Genomic DNA, 20101 nt, shown 5'->3' on the forward strand with positions numbered 1-20101 from the left:
CCTGTCCTGAATCTGACCTGGTCTTGTCTGAATCTGACTTTGTCCTGTCCCGAATCTGACTTGGTCCTCTCCCGAATCTGACCTGGTCCTCTCCCGAATCTGACCTGGTCCTGTCCTGGATCTGACCTGGTCCCGTCCTGGATCTGACCTGGTCCTGTCCTGAATCTGACCTTGTCCGTAATTTGACCTGGTCCTGAATCTGACCTTGTTCTGTCCTGAATCTGACCGGGTCCTGTCCTGAATCTGACCTGGTCTTGTCTGAATCTGACTTTGTCCTGTCCCGAATCTGACTTGGTCCTCTCCCGAATCTGACCTGGTCCTCTCCCGAATCTGACCTGGTCCTGTCCCGAATCAGACCTGGTCCTGTCCTGGATCTGACCTGGTCCCGTCCTGGATCTGACCTGGTCCTGTCCTGAATCTGACCTGGTCCTGAATCTGACCTTGTTCTGTCCTGAATCTGACCGGGTCCTGTCCTGAATCTGACCTGGTGCTGTCCTGAATCTGACCTGGTGCTGTCCTGAATCTGACCTGGTGCTGACCTGGTGCTGTCCTGAATCTGACCTGGTGATGTCCTGAATCTGACCTGGTGCTATCCTGAATCTGACCTGGTCCTGTCGTGAATCTGACCTGTCCTGAATCTGACTTGGTCCTGTCCTGAATCTGACCTTGTGCTTTCCTGAATCTGACCTGGTCCTGTCCTGAATCTGACCTTGTGCTATCCTGAATCTGACCTGGTCCTGTCTGATTCTGACCTGGTCCTGAATCTGACCTGGCCCTATCCTGAATCTGACCTGGTCCTGAATCTGACCTTTCCTGTCCTGAATCTGACCTGGTCCTGTCCTGAATCTGACCTGGTCCTGTCCTGAATCTGACCTGGTCCTGTCCTGAATCTGACCAGGTCCTGTCCTGAATCTGACCAGGTCCTGTCCTGAATCTGACCTGCCCTGAATCGGACCTGGTCCTGAATCTGACTTGGTGCTGTCCTGAATCTGACTTGGTGCTGTCCTGAATTTGAACTGGTCCTGTCCTGTCCTGAATCTGACCTGGTCCTGTCCTGAATCTGACCTGGTGCTGTCCTGAATCTGAACTGGTGCTGTCCTGAATCTGACCTTGTCCTGAATCTGACCTGGTGCTGTCCTGATTCTGACTTGGTGCTGTCCTGAATCTAACCTGGTCTTGTCTGAATCTGACCTGGTCTTGTCTGAATCTGACCTGGTCTTGTCTGAATCTGACCTGGTCCTGTCCTGAATCTGACCTGGTCTTGTCTGAATCTGACCTGGTCCTGTCCTGAATCTGACCTGGTCCTGTCCTGAATCTGACCTGGTCTTGTCTGAATCTGACCTGGTCCTGTCCTGAATCTGACCTGGTCTTGTCTGAATCTGACCTGGTCCTGTCCTGAATCTGACCTGGTCTTGTCTGAATCTGACTTTGTCCTGTCCCGAATCTGACTTGGTCCTCTACCGAATCTGACCTGGTCCTCTACCGAATCTGACCTGGTCCTGTCCCGAATCGGACCTGGTCCTGTCCCGGATCTGACCTGGATCTGACCTGGTCCCGTCCTGAATCTGACCTTGTCCGTAATCTGACCTGGTCCTGAATCTGACCTTGTTCTGTCCTGAATCTGACCTTGTTCTGTCCTGAATCTGACCGGGTCCTGTCCTGAATCTGACCTGGTGCTGTCCTGAATTTGACCTGGTGCTGTCCTGAATCTGACCTGGTGCTGTCCTGAATCTGACCTTGTTCTGTCCTGAATCTGACCGGGTCCTGTCCTGAATCTGACCTGGTCCCGTCCTGAATCTGACCTTGTGCTTTCCTGAATCTGACCTGGTCCTGTCCTGAATCTGACCTGGTCCCGTCCTGAATCTGACCTTGTGCTTTCCTGAATCTGACCTGGTCCTGTCCTGAATCTGACCTGGTCCTGAATCTGACCTGGTCCCGTCCTGAATCTGACCTGGTCCTGAATCTGACCTGGTCCCGTCCTGAATCTGACCTGGTCCCGTCCTGAATCTGACCTGGTCCCGTCCTGAATCTGACCTGGTCCCGTGCTGAATCTGACCTGGTGCCGTCCTGAATCTGACCTTGTTCTGTCCTGAATCTGACCTGGTCCTGTCCTGAATCTGACCTGGTCCTGAATCTGACCTGGTCCTGTCCTGAATCTGACCTGGTCCTGTCCTGAATCTGACCTGGTCCTGAATCTGACCTGGTTCTGTCCTGAATCTGACCTGGTCCTGTCCTGAATCTGACCTTGTGCTATCCTGAATCTGACCTGGTGCTGTCCTGAGTCAATAACCTTAATACAGAGAAGCAGCATCATTTTATAGGGCATCTCTTTAGTTAACATCTATTACCTGTGGTGTTTACTGTCTGTTCTACTGATGTCCTCCTCCATCAGGTTTCATGACGGAGCACCCAGGGTTGAATATAGATTAGCTGTGGTGTTTACTGTCTGTTCTACTGATGTCCTCCTCCATCAGGTTTCATGACGGAGCACCCAGGGTTGAATATAGATTACCTGTGGTGTTTACTGTCTGTTCTACCGATGTCCTCCTCCAGGGTTGAATATAGATTCATCTAATATTTAATCTAATGCAGGTTTCACCTGAATAGTATCTGCTGCTCTCTGTCTGTGGTCTGTCCGTCTGAATTAGCCCATCAGTCTAACCTCTCCTGTGTAGTTTCTGTGTGTAATCTCAGCTGTGTGTTCTTCATGTGTTGTCAGCAGGTTGCTAAGGAGCAGGGGCGGAGATTTCAGCAGAGCACGACCCAATCAGAGAGCCGGGCCGGTACCTGAGCAGGAAGTTGCGTCAGCGTCTGTGGGAGGAGCATGATGTGCAGGGCTTGACCGTGGTTCAGTTCCTGGGGGACTCGGTCCTCATCCCGGGCCGGGGCGCTGCACCAGGTACCTCTGGTAGATTTAGTTTGAACCTTTTATTAAACACTTATTTAAGAACGACGAGAGACACAACACTACATAAAGACCTAAGACAACAACATGGCAACAACACAACATGGCAACAACATGGCAACAACACAACATGGCAACAACACAACATGGCAACAACACAACATAAAGACCTAAGACAACAACATGGCAACAACACAACATGGCAACAACACAACATGGCAACAACACAACATGGCAACAACACAACATAAAGACCTAAGACAACAACATGGCAACAACACAACATGGCAACAACACATGGCAACAACACAATATGGCAACAACACAACATGGCAACAACACAACATGGCAACAACACAACATGGCAACAACACAACATGGCAACAACACAACATGGCAACAACACTACATAAAGATCTAAGACAACAACATGGCAACAACACAACAACAACACAACATGGCAACAACACACTACATAAAGACCTAAGACAACAACATGGCAACAACACAACAACAACACAACATGGCAACAACACTACATAAAGACCTAAGACGACAACATGGCAACAACACAACACAACATGACAACAACACAACATGACAACAACACAACATTGCAACAACACTACATAAAGACCTAAGACAACAACATGGCAACAACACAACATGGCAACAACACAACATGGCAACAACACAACATGGCAACAACACTACATAAAGATCTAAGACAACAACATGGCAACAACACAACATGGCAACAACACTACATAAAGACCTAAGACAACAACATGGCAACATCACAACATGGCAACAACACAACATGGCAACAACACAACATGGCAACAACACAACATGGCAACAACACATGACAACAACACATGGCAACAACACAACATGGCAACAACATGGCAACAACACAACATGGCAACAACATGGAAACAACACAACATGACAACACAACATGGCAACAACACTACATAAAGACCTAAGACAACAACATGGCAACAACACAACATGACAACAACATGGCAACAACACAACATGACAACACACATGGCAACAACATGGTAGCAACACAACATGGCATCAACACAACATGACAACAACATGGCAACAACACAACATGACGACAACAACATGACAATAACATGGCAACAACATGGTAGCAACACAACATGACAACAACATAGCAACAACACAAAATGGCAATAACACAACATGACAACAACACAACATGACAACAACATGGTAGCAACACATGGCAATAACACAACATGACAACAACATGGCAACAACACAACATGGCAACAACATGGTAGCAACACAACATGACAACAACACATGACAACATGGTCACAACATATGGCAACAACACAACATGACGACAACAACACAACATGACAACACAGCATGGCCAAAACACAACATGGCAACAACACAACATGACAACACATGGCAACACATGACAACACATGGCAACAACACAACACAACATGACAATGACAACACATGACAACACATGACAACAACATGGTAGCAACACAGCATGGCAACAACACAACATGACAACAACATGGTTGACTCTGCTGTCTCTGTCCCCTTGGGTTCCCCAGGACTGACAACCACTGATACAGTAGACATGACTCTGCTGTCTCTGTCCCAGATTGCCTTGTCGGTGTTATATTGAACTAGTCAGATAAGAGGAGAGCCTACTGCCACTCTGCTCTGTTCTGTTGGAACTCACTGCCTTCTAGTGATACATGTTCTCAATCCAACTCTCCCCTTCTCTCTCTCCCCTTCACTCTCTCCCCTCCCTCTCTCCCCTTCTCTCTCTCCCCCTCCCTCTCCCCCTTCTCTCTCTCCCCCTCCCTCTCTCCCCCTTCTCTCTCCCCCTCCCTCTCAACCCCTTCTCTCTCCCCCTCCCTCTCTCCACTTCTTTCTCTCCCCCCTTTCTCTCCCCCCTCTCCCCTCCCTTTCTCTCTCTTCTCTCCCCTTCTCTCTCTCTTCTCTCTCTCCCTCTCCCCTCCCCTTCTCTCTCCCCCTTCTCTCTTCTCTCCCCCTCCCCTTCTCTCCCCTCCCCTTCTCTCTCTCCCCCTTCTCTCTCCTCTCCCATGGCTCTCTCTCTCTCCCCTTTCTCATCTCTCTCTCTCCCCCTTCTCTCTCCCCTCCCCTTCAACTCACTCTCCCCCCTTCTCTCTCCCCTCCCCCCCTTCTCTCTCTCTCCCCCTTCTCTCTCCTCTCCCCCTCCCCTTCTCTCTCTCCCCCTTCTCTCTCCTCTCCCCTTCTCTCTCTCTCCCCCTTCTCTCAACCCCTCCCCTTCTCTCTCTCTCCCCCTTCTCTCTCCTCTCCCCCTCCCCTTCTCTCTCTCCCCCTTCTCTCTCCTCTCCCCCTTCTCTCTCTCTCCCCCTTCTCTCTCCCCCTCCCCTTCTCTCTCTCCCCCTTCTCTCTCCCTCTCCCCCTTCTCTCTCCTCTCCCCCTCTCTCCCTCTCCCCCTTCTCTCTCCTCTCCCCCTCCCCCTCTCTCTCTCTCCCCCTCTCTCTCTCCTCTCCCCCTCCCCTTCTCTCTCCCCCTTCTCTCTCCCTCTCCCCTCCCCCTCCCCCTCTGACAGGTGCAGAACCTTCACAGTTGTGTCCAGGTGATAAATGACTTTGTGTCTCCAGAGCATGTATTCCACTCCTTCCACCTGACACAGGAACTGAGGTCCTCCAGAGAAGAGCCCAACTACGAAGATAAACTACAGGTGGGTTGGCTGTGACAAACCCTGTCCTCTCCTGTTCTCATCTCAATGCGTTTCCCTTTAAAGTCACATTGGTACATCCATATTAGGACTTAAAATGAACTACTTTTTGTTTGAATCACAGCATGCCCTTTTAATGTTCTCTACATACAGGACCTTCAGAAATGGTTCACACCCCTTGACGTTTCCACATTTTGTTGTGTTACAGCCTGAATTTAACATTGATTCAATTGAGATTTTGTGTCAAAATACTCCATAATACTTCATAATTTTAAACACAGATTCAACCACAAAGACCATGGAGGTTTTCCATTGCCTCAGGAAGAAGGGCACCTATTGGTAGATGGAAAAGACATTGTATATCATGGAGCATGGTGAAATGATTTGGGTGGTGTATCAATATACCCAGTCACTACCAAGATACAGGCGTCCTACTAACTCAGTTGCTGGAGAAGGAAACCGCTCAGGGATTTTACCATGAGGCTAATGGTGACTTTAAAACAGTTACAGAGTTTAATGGCTGTGATTGGAGAGAACTGAGGATGGATCAACAACATTGTAGTTACTCCACAATACAAAGAGTGAAAAGAAGGAAGCCTGTACAGAATACAAATATTCCAAAACATGCACCCTGTTTGCAACAAGCCAATAAAGAAATACTGCGAAGAAATGAACTTTATGTCCTGAATACAACGTGTTACGTTTGGGGCAAATCCAACACATCACTAACACTCTTCATATTTCCGTGCATTGTGGTGGCTGCGTCATGTTAGGGGTATGCTTGTCATCGGGAAGGACTAGGGAGTTTTTCAGGATAAAAAATAAATGAAATTGAGCTAAGCACAGGCGAAAACCTGGTTGTCTGCTTTCCACCAGACACTGGGAGATGAATCCACCTTTCAGCAGGACAATAATCTAAAACACAAGGCCAAATCTACACTGGAGTTGTTTACCAAGACAACATTGAATATTCCTGACTTGCCTACTTAGAGTTTTGACTTAAATCTACGGCAAGACCTGAAAATGGATGTCTGACAATGATCAACAACTCATTTGACAGAGCTTGAAGAATTTTGAAAAGAATAATGGTCAAATGTTACATAAATCAGGTTTGGAAAGCTCTCAGAGAATAACCCAGAAAGACTCTCTGCTCTAATCACTGCCAAAGGTGATTCTACTTCTAGTATTGACTCAGGGGTGTGGATACTTATGTAAATGAGATTTCGGTATTTCATTTTTAATACATTTGCAGAAATTCCGAAAAACATATTTTCACTGTAACATGATGGGGTATTGTGTGTAGATGGGTGAGAATCCATTTTGAATTCAGGCCTGTAACACAACAAAATGTGGATAAGTCGAGGGGTTTGAATATTTTCTGAAGGTGGTGGACATAGTATCACCACGGTACAAAAAACAGAGACAAGTACAACGGATGAGCTCTCTTCTGGGAGCGAAGGAGAAACGGGCTTTGTGTCTGTAATAAAACTCAATACAGAGACCAGTACAACGGATGAGCTCTCTTCTGGGAGCGAAGGAGAAACGGGCTTTGTGTCTGTAATAAAACTCAATACAGAGACAAGTACAACGGATGAGCTCTCTTCTGGGAGCGAAGGAGAAACGGGCTTTGTGTCTGTAATAAAACTCAATACAGAGACAAGGTTCTCTCTGGTTAAGCTCAACTTCTCATCCACCCAAACTCACAGACATCTGTACGTTTTGCCCTGCTCTATACAATGTCCTTCCATGGTACTAATGACATGGTTTTCAGAGTGTTTATACCTAGGATAGGATAAGTAATCCTTCACCCCCCCCCCTTAATGATTTAGATGCACTATTGTAAAGTGGCTGTTCCACTGGATGTCAGAAGGTGAATTCACCAATTTGTAAGTCGCTCTGGATAAGAGCGTCTGCTAAATGACTTAAATGTAAATGTAAAATGTAAATGTTTAGTATTGGGTAAATACCAGGCATTTAGTACTAATGACATGGTTTTCAGAGTGTTTAGTATTGGTAAATACCAGGCATTTAGTACTAATGACATGGTTTTCAGAGTGTTTAGTATTGGTAAATACCAGGCATTCAGTACTATTGACATGGTTTTCAGAGTGTTGGTAAATACCAGGCATTTAGTACTATTGACATGGTTTTCAGAGTGTTGGTAAATACCAGGCATTTAGTACTATTGACATGGTTTTCAGAGTGTTTAGTATTGGTAAATACCAGGCATTTAGTACTATTGACATGGTTTTCAGAGTGTTTAGTATTGGGTAAATACCAGGCATTTAGTACTAATGGCATGGTTTTCAGAGTGTTTAGTATTGGTAAATACCAGGCATTTAGTACTATTGACATGGTTTTCAGAGTGTTTAGTATTGGTAAATACCAGGCATTTAGTACTATTGACATGGTTTTCAGAATATTGGTAAATACCAGGCATTTAGTACTAATGGCATGGTTTTCAGAGTGTTTAGTATTGGGTAAATACCAGGCATTTAGTACTAATGACATGGTTTTCAGAGTGTTTAGTATTGGTAAATACCAGGCATTCAGTACTATTGACATGGTTTTCAGAGTGTTGGTAAATACCAGGCATTTAGTACTATTGACATGGTTTTCAGAGTGTTTAGTATTGGTAAATACCAGGCATTTAGTACTATTGACATGGTTTTCAGAGTGTTTAGTATTGGGTAAATACCAGGCATTTAGTACTATTGACATGGTTTTCAGAATATTGGTAAATACCAGGCATTTAGTACTATTGACATGGTTTTCAGAGTGTTTAGTATTGGGTAAATACCAGGCATTTAGTACTAATGGCATGGTTTTCAGAGTGTTTAGTATTGGTAAATACCAGGCATTTAGTACTATTGACATGGTTTTCAGAGTGTTTAGTATTGGTAAATACCATGCATTTAGTACTATTGACATGGTTTTCAGAGTGTTTATTATTGGGTAAATACCAGGCATTTAATACTATTGACATGGTTTTCAGAGTGTTGGTAAATACCAGGCATTTAGTACTATTGACATGGTTTTCAGAGTGTTTAGTATTGGGTAAATACCAGGCATTTAGTACTATTGACATGGTTTTCAGAATATTGGTAAATACCAGGCATTTAGTACTAATGGCATGGTTTTCAGAGTGTTTAGTATTGGGTAAATACCAGGCATTTAGTACTATTGACATGGTTTTCAGAATATTGGTAAATACCATGCATTTAGTACTATTGACATGGTTTTCAGAGTGTTTAGTATTGGGTAAATACCAGGCATTTAGTACTATTGACATGGTTTTCAGAATATTGGTAAATACCAGGCATTTAGTACTAATGGCATGGTTTTCAGAGTGTTTAGTATTGGGTAAATACCAGGCATTTAGTACTATTGACATGGTTTTCAGAGTGTTGGTAAATACCAGGCATTTAGTACTATTGACATGGTTTTCAGAGTGTTTAGTATTGGGTAAATACCAGGCATTCAGTACTATTGACATGGTTTTCAGAGTGTTTAGTATTGGTAAATACCAGGCATTTAGTACTATTGACATGGTTTTCAGAGTGTTTAGTATTGGGTAAATACCAGGCATTTAGTACTAATGGCATGGTTTTCAGAGTGTTTAGTATTGGTAAATACCAGGCATTTAGTACTATTGACATGGTTTTCAGAGTGTTTAGTATTGGTAAATACCAGGCATTTAGTACTATTGACATGGTTTTCAGAGTGTTTAGTATTGGTAAATACCAGGCATTTAGTACTATTGACATGGTTTTCAGAGTGTTTAGTATTGGTAAATACCAGGCATTTAGTACTATTGACATGGTTTTCAGAGTGTTGGTAAATACCAGGCATTTAGTACTATTGACATGGTTTTCAGAGTGTTTAGTATTGGGTAAATACCAGGCATTCAGTACTATTGACATGGTTTTCAGAGTGTTTAGTATTGGTAAATACCAGGCATTTAGTACTATTGACATGGTTTTCAGAGTGTTTAGTATTGGGTAAATACCAGGCATTTAGTACTAATGGCATGGTTTTCAGAGTGTTTAGTATTGGTAAATACCAGGCATTTAGTACTATTGACATGGTTTTCAGAGTGTTTAGTATTGGTAAATACCAGGCATTTAGTACTATTGACATGGTTTTCAGAGTGTTTAGTATTGGTAAATACCAGGCATTTAGTACTATTGACATGGTTTTCAGAGTGTTTAGTATTGGTAAATACCAGGCATTTAGTACTATTGACATGGTTTTCAGAGTGTTTAGTATTGGTAAATACCAGGCATTTAGTACTATTGACATGGTTTTCAGAGTGTTTAGTATTGGGTAAATACCAGGCATTTAGTACTATTGACATGGTTTTCAGAGTGTTGGTAAATACCAGGCATTTAGTACTATTGACATGGTTTTCAGAGTGTTTAGTATTGGTAAATACCAGGCATTTAGTACTATTGACATGGTTTTCAGAGTGTTTAGTATTGGGTAAATACCAGGCATTTAGTACTAATGGCATGGTTTTCAGAGTGTTTAGTATTGGTAAATACCAGGCATTTAGTACTATTGACATGGTTTTCAGAGTGTTTAGTATTGGTAAATACCAGGCATTTAGTACTATTGACATGGTTTTCAGAATATTGGTAAATACCAGGCATTTAGTACTAATGGCATGGTTTTCAGAGTGTTTAGTATTGGGTAAATACCAGGCATTTAGTACTAATGACATGGTTTTCAGAGTGTTTAGTATTGGTAAATACCAGGCATTCAGTACTATTGACATGGTTTTCAGAGTGTTGGTAAATACCAGGCATTTAGTACTATTGACATGGTTTTCAGAGTGTTTAGTATTGGTAAATACCAGGCATTTAGTACTATTGACATGGTTTTCAGAGTGTTTAGTATTGGGTAAATACCAGGCATTTAGTACTATTGACATGGTTTTCAGAATATTGGTAAATACCAGGCATTTAGTACTATTGACATGGTTTTCAGAGTGTTTAGTATTGGGTAAATACCAGGCATTTAGTACTAATGGCATGGTTTTCAGAGTGTTTAGTATTGGTAAATACCAGGCATTTAGTACTATTGACATGGTTTTCAGAGTGTTTAGTATTGGTAAATACCATGCATTTAGTACTATTGACATGGTTTTCAGAGTGTTTATTATTGGTAAATACCAGGCATTTAATACTATTGACATGGTTTTCAGAGTGTTGGTAAATACCAGGCATTTAGTACTATTGACATGGTTTTCAGAGTGTTTAGTATTGGGTAAATACCAGGCATTTAGTACTATTGACATGGTTTTCAGAATATTGGTAAATACCAGGCATTTAGTACTAATGGCATGGTTTTCAGAGTGTTTAGTATTGGGTAAATACCAGGCATTTAGTACTATTGACATGGTTTTCAGAATATTGGTAAATACCATGCATTTAGTACTATTGACATGGTTTTCAGAGTGTTTAGTATTGGGTAAATACCAGGCATTTAGTACTATTGACATGGTTTTCAGAATATTGGTAAATACCAGGCATTTAGTACTAATGGCATGGTTTTCAGAGTGTTTAGTATTGGGTAAATACCAGGCATTTAGTACTATTGACATGGTTTTCAGAGTGTTGGTAAATACCAGGCATTTAGTACTATTGACATGGTTTTCAGAGTGTTTAGTATTGGGTAAATACCAGGCATTCAGTACTATTGACATGGTTTTCAGAGTGTTTAGTATTGGGTAAATACCAGGCATTTAGTACTATTGACATGGTTTTCAGAGTGTTTAGTATTGGTAAATACCAGGCATTTAGTACTATTGACATGGTTTTCAGAGTGTTTAGTATTGGGTAAATACCAGGCATTTAGTACTATTGACATGGTTTTCAGAGTGTTGGTAAATACCAGGCATTTAGTACTATTGACATGGTTTTCAGAGTGTTTAGTATTGGGTAAATACCAGGCATTTAGTACTAATGGCATGGTTTTCAGAGTGTTTAGTATTGGTAAATACCAGGCATTTAGTACTATTGACATGGTTTTCAGAGTGTTTAGTATTGGTAAATACCAGGCATTTAGTACTATTGACATGGTTTTCAGAATATTGGTAAATACCAGGCATTTAGTACTAATGGCATGGTTTTCAGAGTGTTTAGTATTGGGTAAATACCAGGCATTTAGTACTATTGACATGGTTTTCAGTGTTTAGTATTGGGTAAATACCAGGCATTTAGTACTATTGGTTTTCAGAGGGTTTAGTATTGGGTAAATACCAGGCATTTAGTACTATTGACATGGTTTTTCAGAGGGTTTAGTATTGGTAAATACCAGGCATTCAGAACGTAAAAGCTTCAGATTCTGTTGGTGGATGGTAAAAGCTGTTTGAGCTTTTTCAAAAACCAAAGTCAAACTGCTGTCACCTGACTGGAGAACAGTCTGCTGTCACCTGACTGGAGAACAGTCTGCTGTCACCTGACTGGAGAACAGTCTGCTGTCACCTGACTGGAGAACAGTCTGCTGTCACCTGACTGGAGAACAGTCTGCTGTCACCTGACTGGAGAACAGTCTGCTGTCACCTGACTGGAGAACAGTCTGCTGTCACCTGACTGGAGAACAGTCTGCTGTCACCTGACTGGAGAACAGTCTGCTGTCACCTGACTGGAGAACAGTCTGCTGTCACCTGACTGGAGAACAGTGTCATCCACATAAAAATGAACAGCTGTCTCAATATGGCTCACAGTGTTGTTGATACAGATAATTAACAGGGGACCTAAAATGGATCCTTGAGGCACACAGAGCACAACTCAACGGTGTCCGAACCATGTGCCTTAACACACTGGGTTCTATTTGACAAGTTGTTCACAAACCACTCCAGAGCATGACCAGTAATCCCAAATAGAGTCAATCTCTAAACCAAGACGGTATGGTCCCCAGTGTCAAACACCAAGACGGTATGGTCCACAGTGTCAAACACCAAGACGGTATGGTCCCCAGTGTCAAACACCAAGACGGTCCGGTCCCCAGTGTCAAACACCAAGACGGTCCGGTCCCCAGTGTCAAAACACCAAGACGGTCCGGTCCCCAGTGTCAAACACCAAGACGGTCCGGTCCCCAGTGTCAAACACCAAGACGGTCCGGTCCCCAGTGTCAAACACCAAGACGGTCCGGTCCCCAGTGTCAAACACCAAGACGGTCCGGTCCCCAGTGTCAAACACCAAGACGGTCCGGTCCCCAGTGTCAAACACCAAGACGGTCCGGTCCCCAGTGTCAAACACCAAGACGGTCCGGTCCCAGTGTCAAACACCAAGACGGTCCGGTCCCCAGTGTCAAACACCAAGACGGTCCGGTCCGGTCCCCAGTGTCAAACACCAAGACGGTCCGGTCCCCAGTGTCAAACACCAAGACGGTCCGGTCCCCAGTGTCAAACACCAAGACGGTCCGGTCCCCAGTGTCAAACACCAAGACGCTGATTTCAGGTCATAGTCACACCCTGATTCAGAAGGCGGTGTTCTGATTTCAGGTCATAGTCACACCCTGATTCAGAAGGCGGTGTTCTGATTTCAGGTCATAGTCACACCCTGATTCAGAAGGCGGTGTTCTGATTTCCAGGTCATAGTCACACCCTGATTCAGAAGGCGGTGTTCTGATTTCAGGTCATAGTCACACCCTGATTCAGAAGGCGGTGTTGAAAAGCCATCCGATCATCAGCTGAATTAGACCAGGACAGGGGTACAGGGGACCAGGACAGGGGTACAGGGGACCAGGACAGGGGTACAGGGGACCAGGACAGGGTACAGGGGACCAGGACAGGGGTACAGGGGACCAGGACAGGGGACCAGGACAGGGGTACAGGGGACCAGGACAGGGGTACAGGGGACCAGGACAGGGGTACAGGGGACCAGGACAGGGGTACAGGGGACCAGGACAGGGGTACAGGGGACCAGGACAGGGGTACAGGGGACCAGGACAGGGGTACAGGACAGGGGACCAGGACAGGGGTACAGGGGACCAGGACAGGGGTACAGGGGACCAGGACAGGGGTACAGGGGACCAGGACAGGGGTACAGGGGACCAGGACAGGGGTACAGGGAACCAGGACAGGGGTACATATATATGATATATAACAGTTTATGACGCTGGGTGTCAAGTAAAGTGGTAACCAATATTCTTGGTTCTGGAAAATATATTTCACAGCGGTTTTGAGAATTGTACCATCTCATTTTGTCACAAACTGAAATTAGACAAACTTAGTTTTAGCAACCAGAAATGGAGGAGCAATTTCTGCAAAGTGCAACTTTATTTATTTAACTATTGGGCCAATAAAGGTGTACATATATTTTTTAAAGTATCTCTCTCTCCTCTCTGTCCTCACCCTCTCTCCATCTCTCTCTGTCTCTCCCTCCTGTTTAACCTCTCCTCTCTATCTCTCCCTCCTGTTTAACCTCTCCTCTCTATCTCTCCCTCCTGTTTGACCTCTCCTTTCTATCTCTCCCTCCTGTTTGACCTCTCCTCTCTATCTCTCCCTCCTGTTTGACCTCTCCTCTCTGTCTCTCCCTCCTGTTTGACCTCTCCTCTCTGTCTCTCCCTCCTGTTTGACCTCTCCTCTCTATCTCTCCCTCCTGTTTGACCTCTCCTCTCTGTCTCTCCCTCCTGTTTGACCTCTCCTTTCTATCTCTCCCTCCTGTTTGACCTCTCCTCTCTGTCTCTCCCTCCTGTTTGACCTCTCCTCTCTGTCCTCTCCCTCCTGTTTGACCTCTCCTCTCTGTCCTCTCCCTCCTGTTTGACCTCTCCTTTCTATCTCTCCCTCCTGTTTGGCCTCTCCTCTCTGTCTCTCCCTCCTGTTTGACCTCTCCTCTCTGTCTCTCCCTCCTGTTTGACCTCTCCTCTCTGTCCTCTCCCCAGGTAAAGAACATCTTGTTCCACTCTGTGAAGGATGCATTGACGTCGCTGAGGAGGTACAGCCAGGAGGAGGAAGAGAACTCCTGACCCGTAGTCCCCCTGGCTCCTCCCTCTCTGGCGCCTCCCTCCCTGGCGCCTCCCTCCCTGGCGCCTCCCTCCCTGGCGCCTCCCTCCCTGGCGCCTCCCTCTCTGGCGCCTCCCTCTCTGAGACATCTTCCTTCAGCCTGGAACAGATATATACACACTGACACTAACCACAACAGCAGAACACACTACAACACACTAAAACTACATGTTACTGACCAGCATCACTACACAGCATCAAGATACTGACCATAGCAGCATCACCACCCAGCATCAGGATACTGACCATAGCAGCATCAGGATACTGACCATAGCAGCATCACCACCCAGCATCAGGATACTGACCATAGCAGCATCACCACCCAGCATCATGATACTGACCATAGCAGCATCAGGATACTGACCATAGCAGCATCACCACCCAGCATCAAGATACTGACCATAGCAGCATCAGGATACTGACCATAGCAGCATCACCACCCAGCATCAAGATACTGACCATAGCAGCATCACCACCCAGCATCAAGATACTGACCATAGCAGCATCAGGATACTGACCATAGCAGCATCACCACCCAGCATCAAGATACTGACCATAGCAGCATCACCACCCAGCATCAAGATACTGACCATAGCAGCATCAGGATACTGACCATAGCAGCATCACCACCCAGCATCAGGATACTGACCATAGCAGCATCACCACCCAGCATCAGGATACTGACCATAGCAGCATCAGGATACTGACCATAGCAGCATCAGGATACTGACCATAGCAGCATCAGGATACTGACCATAGCAGCATCACCACCCAGCATCAGGATACTGACCATAGCAGCATCAGGATACTGACCATAGCAGCATCACCACCCAACATCAGGATACTGACCATAGCAGCATCAGGATACTGACCATAGCAGCATCACCACCCAGCATCAAGATACTGACCATAGCAGCATCAGGATACTGACCATAGCAGCATCACCACCCAGCATCAGGATACTGACCATAGCAGCATCACCACCCAGCATCAAGATACTGACCATAGCAGCATCAGGATACTGACCATAGCAGCATCACCACCCAGCATCAAGATACTGACCATAGCAGCATCACCACCCAGCATCAGGATACTGACCATAGCAGCATCAGGATACTGACCATAGCAGCATCAGGATACTGACCATAGCAGCATCAGGATACTGACCATAGCAGCATCACCACCCAGCATCAGGATACTGACCATAGCAGCATCACCACCCAGCATCAGGATACTGACCATAGCAGCATCAGGATACTGACCATAGCAGCATCACCACCCAGCATCAGGATACTGACCATAGCAGCATCACCACCCAGCATCAGGATACTGACCATAGCAGCATCACCACCCAGCATCAGGATACTGACCATAGCAGCATCAGGATACTGACCATAGCAGCATCAGGATACTGACCATAGCAGCATCACCACCAGCATCAGGATACTGACCATAGCAGCATCAGGATACTGACCATCAGCATCACTGACCATAGCAGCATCAGGATACTGACCATAGCAGCATCACCACCCAGCATCAGGATACTGACCATAGCAGCATCACCACCCAGCATCAGGATACTGACCATAGCAGCATCAGGATACTGACCATAGCAGCATCACCACCACAGCATCAGGATACTGACCATAGCAGCATCACCACCCAGCATCAGGATACTGACCATAGCAGCATCACCACCCAGCATCAGGATACTGACCATAGCAGCATCACCACCACAGCATCAGGATACTGACCATAGCAGCATCACCACCCAGCATCAGGATACTGACCATAGCAGCATCACCACCCAACATCAGGATACTGACCATAGCAGCATCAGGATACTGACCATAGCAGCATCACCACCCAGCATCAGGATACTGACCATAGCAGCATCAGGATACTGACCATAGCAGCATCACCACCCAGCATCAGGATACTGACCATAGCAGCATCACCACCCAGCATCAGGATACTGACCATAGCAGCATCACCACCCAGCATCAGGATACTGACCATAGCAGCATCACCACCCAGCATCAAGATACTGACCATAGCAGCATCACCACCCAGCATCAGGATACTGACCATAGCAGCATCACCACCCAGCATCAGGATACTGACCATAGCAGCATCACCACCCAGCATCAGGATACTGACCATAGCAGCATCAGGATACTGACGCTGGAAGCAGAACAAAGCAGCATCAGGATACTGACCATAGCAGCATCACCACCCAGCATCAGGATACTGACCATAGCAGCATCACCACCCAGCATCAGGATACTGACCATAGCAGCATCAGGATACTGACCATAGCAGCATCACCACCCAGCATCAGGATACTGACCATAGCAGCATCACCACCCAGCATCAGGATACTGACCATAGCAGCATCAGGATACTGACCATAGCAGCATCACCACCCAGCATCAAGGATACTGACCATAGCAGCATCACCACCCAGCATCAGGATACTGACCATAGCAGCATCAAGATACTGACCATAGCAGCATCACCACCCAGCATCAGGGTACTGACCATAGCAGCATCAGGATACTGACCATAGCAGCATCACCACCACAGCATCAGGATACTGACCATAGCAGCATCACCACCCAGCATCAGGATACTGACCATAGCAGCATCACCACCCAGCATCAGGATACTGACCATAGCAGCATCAGGATACTGACCATAGCAGCATCACCACCCAGCATCAGGATACTGACCATAGCAGCATCACCACCCAGCATCAGGATACTGACCATAGCAGCATCAGGATACTGACCATAGCAGCATCACCACCCAGCATCAGGATACTGACCATAGCAGCATCACCACCCAGCATCAGGATACTGACCATAGCAGCATCAGGATACTGACCATAGCAGCATCACCACCCAGCATCAGGATACTGACCATAGCAGCATCACCACCCAGCATCAGGATACTGACCATAGCAGCATCAGGATACTGACCATAGCAGCATCACCACCCAGCATCAGGATACTGACCATAGCAGCATCAGGATACTGACCATAGCAGCATCACCACCCAGCATCAGGATACTGACCATAGCAGCATCACCACCCAGCATCAGGATACTGACCATAGCAGCAGCATCAGGATACTGACCATAGCAGCATCAGGATACTGACCATAGCAGCATCAGGATACTGACCATAGCAGCATCACCACCCAGCATCAGGATACTGACCATAGCAGCATCAGGATACTGACCACAGCAGCATCACCACCCAGCATCAGGATACTGACCATAGCAGCATCAGGATACTGACCATAGCAGCATCAGGATACTGACCACAGCAGCATCACCACCCAGCATCAGGATACTGACCATAGCAGCATCACCACCCAGCATCAGGATACTGACCACAGCAGCATCACCACCCAGCATCAGGATACTGACCATAGCAGCATCAGGATACTGACCATAGCAGCATCAGGATACTGACCATAGCAGCATCACCACCCAGCATCAGGATACTGACCATAGCACATCACCAGCAGCATCAGGATACTGACCATAGCAGCATCACCACCCAGCATCAGGATACTGACCATAGCAGCATCAGGATACTGACCACAGCAGCATCAGGATACTGACCATAGCAGCATCAGGATACTGACCACAGCAGCATCAGGATACTGAGCAGCATCACCACCCAGCATCAGGATACTGACCATAGCAGCATCACCACCCAGCATCAGGATACTGACCATAGCAGCATCACCACCCAGCATCAGGATACTGACCATCACCACCCAGCATCAGGATACTGACCAGCAGCATCAGGATACTGACCACAGCAGCATCTCCACCCAGCATCAGGATACTGACCATAGCAGCATCACCACCCAGCATCAAGATACTGACCATAGCAGCATCACCACCCAGCATCAGGATACTGACCATAGCAGCATCACCACCCAGCATCAGGATACTGACCACAGCAGCATCACCACCCAGCATCAGGATACTGACCATAGCAGCATCACCACCCAGCATCAGGATACTGACCATAGCAGCATCAGGATACTGACCATAGCAGCATCACCACCCAGCATCAGGATACTGACCATAGCATCACCACCCAGCATCAGGATACTGACCATAGCAGCATCACCACCCAGCATCAGGATACTGACCATAGCAGCATCACCACCCAGCATCAGGATACTGACCATAGCAGCATCACCACCCAGCATCAGGATACTGACCATAGCAGCATCAGGATACTGACCATAGCAGCATCACCACCCAGCATCAGGATACTGACCATAGCAGCATCACCACCCAGCATCAGGATACTGACCATAGCAGCATCACCACCCAGCATCAGGATACTGACCATAGCAGCATCAGGATACTGACCATAGCAGCATCACCACCCAGCATCAGGATACTGACCACAGCAGCATCAGGATACTGACCATAGCAGCATCACCACCCAGCATCAGGATACTGACCATAGCAGCATCACCACCCCAGCATCAGGATACTGACCATAGCAGCATCACCACCCAGCATCAGGATACTGACCATAGCAGCATCACCACCCAGCATCAGGAGAACTGAGTTCAGTAGAATCTGGTCTCACAGCGCTGACTGCTGTTCTGGAACCTTCTGTTCTCTGTTTGTTCCTGTTTTCCTTTTGTTTGTTTAGTTCATTTTTTTCTTTCAAACTGTTGTATATTGTTTCTGTGAAAATGATGTATTTATTTTATAGGAGCTGTAAATGCGATGATGTTCCAGATCAAATGTAAATGTGACTTGTACAGTTTGCTAAATGATGAGTTGTGAGACGGATGCCGTTTCCTACATTGAGACAGTTACTGTGAGAGGAAACCGACTTCAGCTGTCGCCGAGAACTCTGGGAGTCGCTGCTGAATTCGTCCTCATGCCATATCTTTTAAAAACAAACTGCCAAACTATTCTATTGTATGAAAGCGTGTACAGTTGTATTATGTAAAAGACTCAATGGATGATACACTTCAGCATTTTATTAAGAAGTATTCACTGTAAAATGGAGACATTTACACACAAAATAATTTATTCACATTTTGAAGTTTAAACGATAACAATTGTGTAAATATATACATATATACATTCACTGATGTATTTTTTAAAACATGGCTTGCTTCAATTTGTAATTTTAAAAGTGCAAGTGTTATATGCTTTGTACATTGAAGTTCAAAGGGGTTTTACATTTTCCATTAAAATGGATTCATCAAAGTATGTCTGTGCTGTGTCTTATTGCAGGTATTCCCAAACTGGGGTGTGTCTTATTGTAGGTATTCCCAAACTGGGGTGTGTCTTATTGCAGGTATTCCCAAACTGGGGTGTGTCTTATTGCAGGTATTCCCAAACTGGGGTGTGTCTTATTGCAGGTATTCCCAAACTGGGGTGTGTCTTATTGCA

The 20101-nt window shown here is 45.8% G+C and overlaps 1 long non-coding RNA gene across 1 annotated transcript; it reads left to right on the forward strand.

Moving 5' to 3' along the window:
* The first annotated feature begins 2880 nt into the window (after window positions 1-2880).
* On the forward strand, window positions 2881-16087 carry LOC135529406 (uncharacterized). The gene is made up of 3 exons (XR_010453695.1): window positions 2881-2899; window positions 5514-5645; window positions 14535-16087. It is a non-coding gene; the product is annotated as an uncharacterized LOC135529406 (long non-coding RNA).
* The last annotated feature ends 4014 nt before the right edge of the window (window positions 16088-20101 follow it).

This window comes from Oncorhynchus masou, unplaced genomic scaffold, assembly GCF_036934945.1.
Source record: "Oncorhynchus masou masou isolate Uvic2021 unplaced genomic scaffold, UVic_Omas_1.1 unplaced_scaffold_1161, whole genome shotgun sequence".
Taxonomy (NCBI): domain Eukaryota; kingdom Metazoa; phylum Chordata; class Actinopteri; order Salmoniformes; family Salmonidae; genus Oncorhynchus; species Oncorhynchus masou.